General features: G+C 48.1%; 1 non-coding gene across 1 annotated transcript; it reads left to right on the plus strand.

Moving 5' to 3' along the window:
- The first annotated feature begins 8,752 nt into the window (after window positions 1-8,752).
- On the plus strand, window positions 8,753-8,825 carry TRNAS-GCU (transfer RNA serine (anticodon GCU)). The gene has a single exon. It is a non-coding gene; the product is annotated as a tRNA-Ser (tRNA).
- Window positions 8,826-9,231: the final 406 nt, after the last annotated feature.

Consider the following 9,231-nt stretch of genomic DNA (forward strand, 5'->3'; position numbering starts at 1 on the left):
AGAGCTTGTTTTGCCGAAATTCCAGCGTTGGCGTCAGTGTCGGCCTAGACTTCGTTGGTTGTGAGAGAAAAATCCTCATCTTATGCACGACCGAAAGGCCGTGAACGTTGCAAATAAAATAAAAAAACAAAAAATCCTGAGCCAGAGTGGGGATCGAAGCTAGGTTGTTTGGGTTTGAGTGGGGATTCAACCCGGGTAGCTTTGAAGCCTGAAAATTTGGGCAAGCTGGTAGGACATGACTGAATATACGAACAGTGCCACTAAGTTAGGCTGTAAATGCTAATTGGTTGCACTGTTAGTGTATTCAGTCGGGTCGTTTGCGTGACAAGCGGATGTTCCACCACAAGGCCACGCTTCTGCTTGTGAATAAAGGGAAAATAACATCATCTGCTTGGAAATGCAGTGAAAGCAACTTTGAAGTTTTTCACAAACACGCGACCTGTATACATGCTTCATAATACAACACGAAATATTGCAGGACTCGCTCTATGTATTTGGGGCCGACCGGTTGTGCCCCCGCGATCTCCGACGACAGCGTAGCTCTGGCCGACTGGGCTCGCCCTACGCCATCTGCTGACGCCGACAAGAGTTCTCGCCGGGTGGTACCCCGTCCTCGGACTCCTGCGACCATGTGCGACTTTCCTATCTCCTCTTTACTTCCGTCGTTTTTAGTCGTTCGCTGTCCCTGCGCCTCGCTCTCTCCTTGCTCTCTCTATATATCTCTTTACTTTTTAATCCTATCCTTTTAATCCCTCCTTTACCCTCCCCCCTTGTGAGCTACTGTGGAGGTGTCATCCCCCTGGGAAACAGTTACGGGGCTCACTTTTCTGTTCTTTTCATTTAAAATCATTTAAAATCACTCACAGTATTATTGCGTGCTACAAGCGCCCATTGTCATCGAGTGTCAGAACATGCGATTATCATATCGACTTTATGGTTTAAAGCGGGCCACCCACTACAAAAACGACCCCCGCTACTGCACCATTAAGGTCACGTAGTGGGTGCACAGCAAGTCCTAAAAGATTTCATGCACTAAGTGGTCGAAGAACGAACTATAGAAACAGAATATCGCTTGCACGTTGAGCTCCTAAAGGCGAAGCTTAAGAGTCCCGCAATTGTTAGTCCCTTATTCTGCTTTCTTTTAGTGCCGCTCAGTATATGAACTGGCGTAACTACTTCTCATCTATTACGCATTCATACATGAATTGCTGGGATTAATCTTTTAACTATCCGCTAATATAATGTAACTTCCTGTGACCTGCTGCCGACGCATTTGCAACTTTCCGGGCACTTTTGCACGGTCTCAGGGATTGGAGGCAATATAACTTTTCTGCATTTCAGCTGGTTGTGCATGGCTTTGTGATCGTCTACCAAGCGAAGTTGAAACATTGATGACATCACCACTGACGTCGTTAGCACGCTATCATGACGTCACAAATTTTCGCTGCCTGTGGGGTCGTCACAGGAATTCTTTTCCATCACTCGCATTAATGCCACTGGCGCTGATGCCGACGGTCAATTCTCGAAATGGACAAGGCATTGGAGGCGTTTACTTTATTAAATTTATTTTTATTTCTCGGTACTGCAAACCTCTCTCCGAGCTTAAGCAGAGTAGATATAATGTATACATTCGCGGAATTTACAAAATGCCAAATAATAAAAATAAAATTAATAAATGTAGAGAAGTATACCCTTTCGAAAAAGAAAACAAAGCCTCGGCATGTTATGCATGATCAACAGCAGCTGAACAGTTGTTATTTCTATGGAACGAACAGTTTTGACAAGGCGCCCCTGATGCTCGGAGAGCAGCACATGTAGTGACAAGGCTTCTGCGGGGCAATTTCAACCTGCCTCGTCATATTGGTATGCCACTCACCGCACCACCCCGACTTTCACGGCATTTATACGACGCAAAAGTCGACTCTCGCTCTCGGTGGTGCGTGGCTATCCGTGTACTCGGCGAAATGAGAGCGCGCCGGGCGCTCAGCCATGCGGGGCAAGCGCGTTCTTTTCGCCCAGGGCACGTATACCGCATAGACCGCGGTCAGCGGTCCGCACAATGTATCTCACTTAAATGAGAAGATGCCTTGACTCGCAACACGTTAGGAGTTAAAAAATGGTTGCAGCACAATACGATAGCGAAAGCGTCCATAAGGTCCCTGTGTACAATCTGGAGATAGTTGTCTGTATAGTGCGCAAATGATGCGCCCGCGGCTACAATCAAGCCTTTATTACAGGCATGTCCTGGCATGAACTAGTTGTGAGGAAGCCATCGAAAGACAGAGGGCTTGCACCCAGCGAGACCACAAGATTATGACTCATGGATGCACGAGCCCAAACATAAAATTCTGTGGACGTATATTGCGGAAACCGGCCTCTATTCATACATCTACCTGTATAAAACCATTGGGGAAATTTTGAAAAAATAATGAAAAAAAACGTTTTTTTCCAAAGCAATACACTTAAAATGAAAGGCCATAAAAAAACACGGGCGAGCACTGACATTCAAATGTTTCTGTTTTTGAGAGTCCAAGTAGTATTTATAGCTGAAGCCATTCAATGCACGAGTCGAAAACAAACACCTTTAAAATTACAAATTTATGCAAGTTATGTCTTGATGGGTATCCCCGGAAGGCTTGTGCTTCGTCTAAAGTTATGGGATTGACTACTTTTTATTGTTATCAAGTGAAGAATCAAAAATCGCCTATCAGAATTTGCGTTTACTGCATACAAGTGCTCCCATGCAGACCCTTGTATGCAGCTTAGTGACAGGGATAAAGGCGACCTAGAAAGGCTATCGAATAAAAACATATGAGAAAGTTTAGTGCTGGGAACCTTGAGCCGTTTGAGTACGCTGCTCTTGCGTTCCTTGGCACTCCAAACCGCACCTATGTGAAGAGTAGGAACGCGAAGGCTCACGAACGCAAGTCTAAGAATTGGTCAAAACGTCTGGTCTACTCATGACAGGTAGTCTGTGGTTCCCCGATTCGACTTTTATTTTTGCTTGTAACACACTATAACCATTAAATTGTTCCATTGGATGTATCGGTGGTACTGTAATTTAAAGATGACGATACATGTGCCCACTACAGTGTGGAAATCACGGTACTATGCACACATGACTGATCGGGCAATCGAGGCGTAAACGTCGAGACCTGTGCTATCCACGTCAAACAAAAAATATCGCAGAGCTGCGGAACAGGATTACAGCGCCTGCCAATCGTGATAAGTGGAAGGCTCACAGTATACCATCGCGATTGATTGGCGTTGTTCAGGCTTCATTTGGCGCGGACAGTACACAAACAGTGATTTGCCATCTATTTGCCTTTTGTCATCTCTACGTGTTTATTGCGCTGTGTGGTATGGTATTAGAGAGTTTTAGTACTGCGTACGTGGCGGCGTTGCGTACGTAAAGACGCCACGTTCTGCGTAGTGCGCATGCGCAAACCGCAACGCGCACGTATCGCGTTACGTACGCAGCTGCTACGTACGCACGCATGAGATGCGTGCGTGCGTACGTATGAGGTGATCGCGCCGCTCTCGAACAAATTCGCGACAGCGCGAGACTTCGTTTTGCAAAATGGCGGCATCGAAGGCAAGCACCGACCGGCTCTGTGGTTTAAAATATGGCCATAATCTGGCTATAACACTTGGATTGGCTCACATTGGCTGTCAACAACACGTACTTATACCAGATGACGCAACACGCTTCACGCTCGTTACGTGCGCGGGTACTACGGCGTACTAAAAGCCGATTAGTGGCAAACGACGCCACGTAACGCTAGGCGCTTGCGTGATGCGTACGTAGCACCCTTCCGCAGTACTAAAACTCTCTATTATACGCGTTAACCTCGGTTGCTTCTGTACGGAAAGTGCATTGGTAACGGCCATTTGGCGCGTGTTACAAACCACTGTCATAGAGCTTTCACTCTATCGTAGCCTTCGGAATCATAAAGGCTTGGGTGCCTCTTCGAACGCCAATATTGACCGTCGGCGTCGGGTGCGTCGATACGAGTTACGCAGAATCGTAATCACGTGATCATGACCTCATTACCACGAGATGACGCCGTCACAGACCGCAAAAACGCGTGACGTCATTTTGACATCTCTCCGAAGTAATCACGACGTCACACAACGATGCATCACATGATGACGTCACCAAGCGAGGCTGTCGTTTGGTCCCTGATAGGCCGATAGCGGAGGCAGTTCAAAGGAACGTTTAGTAGACAAAGCCTTCGGAAAGTGACACGAGGGAGGATCAATACACGACTGCGAAGAAAAATAAAGGCATGTTTTTCGCCTTCGAGTACTTTTAGGCGAATGCATATGGTAACCTGCGTGCCCGTCGCTCGTCTACTTTCGCCTTTCGTGAAACAATCGTGCGCCCACGCGTGATGCGTATTAAACAAGGAAGTGAACTATAAAAGGAAAGGCACTTACGTAAACCTAGCTGAGCGCAATATTAGGATCACTACCGTGAAGTAAAGGAGCGACACTTCGTTTCCGTACTTATTTGGTGGTGAGCAGTATTCCCGCACGGATTGCAAACGAAAGCGCCATTTGTCATCTTTTTCGGGAACCACTTCTCTCTCCCTGCTGAAGGAGAAGCCGGCGTGCGATTCTGAATCCTGATTCCTCGAGTTGCAACCGTAGGTCGGAAAAATTGTGGAGCTCACGCAGACTCACTCGTGAAATATATTTCGCACTAAGGGAGATCGCTCGGACTCAGACTCATCAAAAAAAATTACTAACCAGGATTCACTCAGACTCTGACTCATGGCTCGATATTAGTCTGAGTGAGTTCGGGTAAGTCGACTCAAGAGTACGTTTGCCGACCTATGGATGCAACCCACCCAATGGTGCTCTCGAACAGAATTGTGAACTCTCCAAGCGTTCAAAAGCGCTGTGGCGTTTTCTTAAAGACACCGGCCTGTTTCATCGTTTGTGGTGTAAAATTATTATGCGTCGGCCCAGTCAGTGACCTTTTTTCTCCTCCTCTATGACTTTCCTCTCCCTCTCCCCTTCCCCAGTGCAGGGTAGCCTACCGGGGTTCAGCCCTGGTTAACCTCCCTGCCTTTCTCTTTATGTTCTCCCTCTGTATATCTCTCTCAAAGCATCGACGGAAGCACTGTCCGAGAAAATGCGGGGCATGATGTCAAACGAACACGTCAAATGACAAAAAAGGCCTTCGGGGCAACGCTGACGTATTCTCGTGGCGTGGTTCCAGTGCAATACGTGTCCGCGATGGTTGGTAAGGCTGTCATTTTCTCAACGCAGTAACGGCAAACGCACCATTTCCGATGCACCAATTTTCCACATACCTGTGCCGAGTGTGTCTGCAGGCTGCTTCGGCGTACAAGTGCTCCGAGCGACGCTAGCTAATCCTTTGCTTACAGGGCACCATGACCTTGTTGTGTGCAGCTCCATTGGACGCTTACTTGCGTCTTACCTGAGCCCGAGTCATCAATCTGGTGGACAACTAGGTTTTTTCCACCCGTCCATTCACAGAAGCAGTCGTGACACAGATATGAATCGCCGAAAGTTGTCTTAAGACCAAACGTTTCTAGCCATTTGTATAGAGGTATAAAAATAGGCGAAATATAGCTTTGGCTGGTCCTTTTAATTATTCAATTATTTCGCATAATATTTGATGAGAAATAGCTAATACGTTTCATGTATACTGCGTCAATGACTGAAGTCTGCTCCTGGGCCGTCGACTTTGCCGTCACCACGATCATCATTACGATAAAGTTATTGCTAATAATAGAACGATTGAAGTTGCCGTTATCCTTGAAGTGCATGTACTTATATTTAGGTGCAAGTTAAAGAGCATCAGAGTGTGGAACTTTTCGGATCTCTCCACCGCAGCATCCCTAATAATCGCATGGTTGCTTTTTTTGGGAAGTAAAACCTCCTCAATTATAGAAGTCGGCATTACAAATTTTGGTTGTATTGTTTGTATTGTTGAATGCTCTATCTAGTCGAGTCTGAATGGTCTGCTGATCAGCAGCTCGAGCCGCTACAACCCCGTTGGTTGCGTCAAAACGCAGCCGTTTCAGAACAAGGCGGTGTGGTGGAATCTTGAAAGGCCCAATGTTGAAATTTGCCATGTTATCATATTTAAACAGGACGACAGGGCTCTTATGAGCTGTTCAACTTGTTCCAAGTGACCGCGTGGCTGAAGTGGATGGGGCAGAGAACAGGAACGATAGAGTGATAACCCATTGCGTTATTGCTGCTTACTCGGCAATCGTCACCAAACTTACGTGAGGTCACTTTGTCGCATATAAGAGGGTTATACAGATTTACACCAATGGCCTCTTTGGTTCAGCGCTTTGTGAACGGTTTTGCCGTGCTGGCACAAAAACGTAAATTTGGTCATTCGGTGGAAAGTGACAAGTTATAAGTGCTGTGCAGTGAATTTACTTGAAAAAGGAGGAAGCTTGGGAGGGCTGGTAGTTCATGGTGCTGCAGACACCACAACGCAAAAAAACATAATAAAGTAATAAACAGCAAGGTACAAGATGAGGACAGGATGAGCGCTGCAGTTTCAGATGTACATTCATATATGCTCAGGATGTACAGTGAGACCGTAGCTGAATGTAACGCTTGTCCCTTCCTCATATGAAAAAGGTTTACGTCTCGCGCTGAAGCTTTCTGCAATTTGTGCAACGATGTCACCTGCTGGACGGTCTCCCGTCAAGCTCTCGACTTTCTTCGGCATGCTGCACAGAACAGCGTCGGCAAAACGGGTAGCGGACCGTCGATCGACACGAGTGGCCTTTTTTCCCCAGAAGTAGTGCATCGTTCTGCTGAACACGATGCGAAACGCCGGCGGCCACGTCTTACGTGAGTGTAGCAGCGACAGCGACGACAATAGAGAGTTTTAGTACTGCGTACGCTGCGTACGTGGTGGCGTTGCGTACGTAAGGACGCCACGTTCTGCGTAGTGCGCATGCGCAGACCGCAACGCGCACGTATCGCGTTACGTACGCAGCCGCTACGCGCGCACGCATGAGATGCGTGCGTGCGTACGTATGAGCTGATCGCGCCGCTCTCGAACAAGTTCGCGACAGCGCGAGACTTCGTTTTGCAAAATGGCGGCATCGAAGGCAAGCACCGACCGGCTCCGTGGCTTAAAATATGGCCATAATCTGGCTATAACACTTGGATTGGCTCACATTGGCTGTCAACAACACGTACTTCTATTTTGATCTACCAGATGGCGCAAACCGCTTCACACTCGTTACGTACGCGGGTACTACGGCGTACTAAAAGCCGATCAGTGGCAAACGACGCCACGTATAACGCAAGGCGCTTGCGTGATGCGTACGTAGCACCATTCCGCAGTACTAAAGCTCTCTATTGCTCCGCCCAAACCAGCGTCTGGCTCCATGATCGCCGCAATTACGGAACCGCAGCGCCACCGCTTCTTCTTCGGGTGCATCGCGCACCCGCTGACCTCGAGACTGAGGCGTCCGTCTCCGCCGCGGATAGACATTCTCAAGTATTCGTTACGGTCGTTTGTCATTTGGTGCATGGCCTCCTCTCTCTCTCTTATCGTGAGCGTGCATGTTTACGCGGAAGGAGGAGAGAGGGAGATATATGCATCCTTCTACGTGAGAGGAAAGTAACTTATGCATCGCGTAAGGACTTTACGGGTAGCCATTAACCACCATCCACATTACCTGCCATCTATATCGGCTTGAGTTTCTTGAGTCGGTATATCGAATGCGACGCTATATGTACAAGTTGTTTCACATAGAACATATAGTAAAGGAACAGTCACGTAGGGGTGTGCGTGTGTGTGCGTGCGTGTGTGTGTGTGTGCGTGTGTGTGTGCGCGCGTGTATGTGTGTGTGTGTGTGTGCGTGTATGCGTGCGTGTATGCGTGCGTGCGTGTGCGTGCGTGCGTGTGTGTGCGTGTGCGTGTGTGTGTGTGCGCGTGTGCGTGTGCGTGTGTGCGTGCGTGTGTGCGTGTGTGCGTGTGTGTGTGTGTGTGTGTGCGTGTGTGTGTTCGTGCACGCACATACGGTTCACTGTTGAAGGGAACACTACAATAGGCTCCGTTAATTTTGCCAGCCTTGCAACAGCATGTGAACAAGGTCGCAATGATCATGCACGACATTAGTCTGTAAAAAAAGAGTCTGAGCTGTAAATCACCAGTACAGCGTTATGCAAATTCAAGCCACTATGCTTTGCAAGAGCGTGAAATCCAAACCGTGACGTCGGGCACGCAAGTTGCCCCTTCAACGGTGAACCCGTCTGTACATTCTGCGTTCTATTCTGTACGACGTAAATTGCGACTTATTTACTTTTTTGTATTATTTATTTTTCTTTCTTTATGCCACCTCATTTTCTCTCCGTTATATAGCCAGGACAGACCTCGTTCAATTTTTCATTTCTGCCAGACCTTTTGAGGAATGCAACCTCACAACGCTGCAACATCTGAACTCGCCTGAACCAAATCACAATGATGCTCTCAATACTTCCCCAGCAACATCATTTGTAGCACCCAAGTGTGCTTGCTTCCTCTTCTTAGTTTCGTATATTTCGGTTGTATACTTTGTACGCACACTTTCTACGTAACGCCTTTGACCTCCACCTTGGACCTCGCTAGTGACATTGAGACATAAAAAAAATCTGCAGAGTAGAGTGGCAGTAGTGATAAAACTATTGCTTCATTGCTGATGTGCGGTGCCTAACGTTGGCATACATTTAAACCGCCCCTGAAAATACAAAACCAAGCCCCGCCGCGGTGGTCTAGTGGTTAAGGTACTCGGCTGCTGACCCGCGGGGCGCGGGTTCGAATCCCGGCTGTGGCAGGTGCATTTCCGATGGAGGCGGAAATGTTGTAGGCCCGTGTGCTCAGATTTGGGTGCACGTTAAAGAACCCCAGGTGGTTTAAACTTCCGGAGCCCTCCACTACGGCGTCTCTCATAATCATATGGTGGTTTTGGGACGTTAAACCCCACATATAAATCAATCAAGGGGCATAGCCAGCTTTTCCTTCCAACCATGAAACATATCACGGCGTTATAGCGCGCGCCGAGCGCTTGGGCGGGGAAGTAGCAGACGACGCAGGGCACGAGCCGCCCTTGCGTTGAGTGCGCATGTTCCGCGTTTCCAAATCTCGCCAGCAGATAGCGTCCCGCGGATCGGCGGCCACGCGCTCGCGTGTTCCCCCTAACAGTGGACCGTACTGTACGTAAATGCCATCGATTGGTTCCT

Source organism: Rhipicephalus microplus, chromosome 7, assembly GCF_043290135.1.
Source record: "Rhipicephalus microplus isolate Deutch F79 chromosome 7, USDA_Rmic, whole genome shotgun sequence".
Taxonomy (NCBI): domain Eukaryota; kingdom Metazoa; phylum Arthropoda; class Arachnida; order Ixodida; family Ixodidae; genus Rhipicephalus; species Rhipicephalus microplus.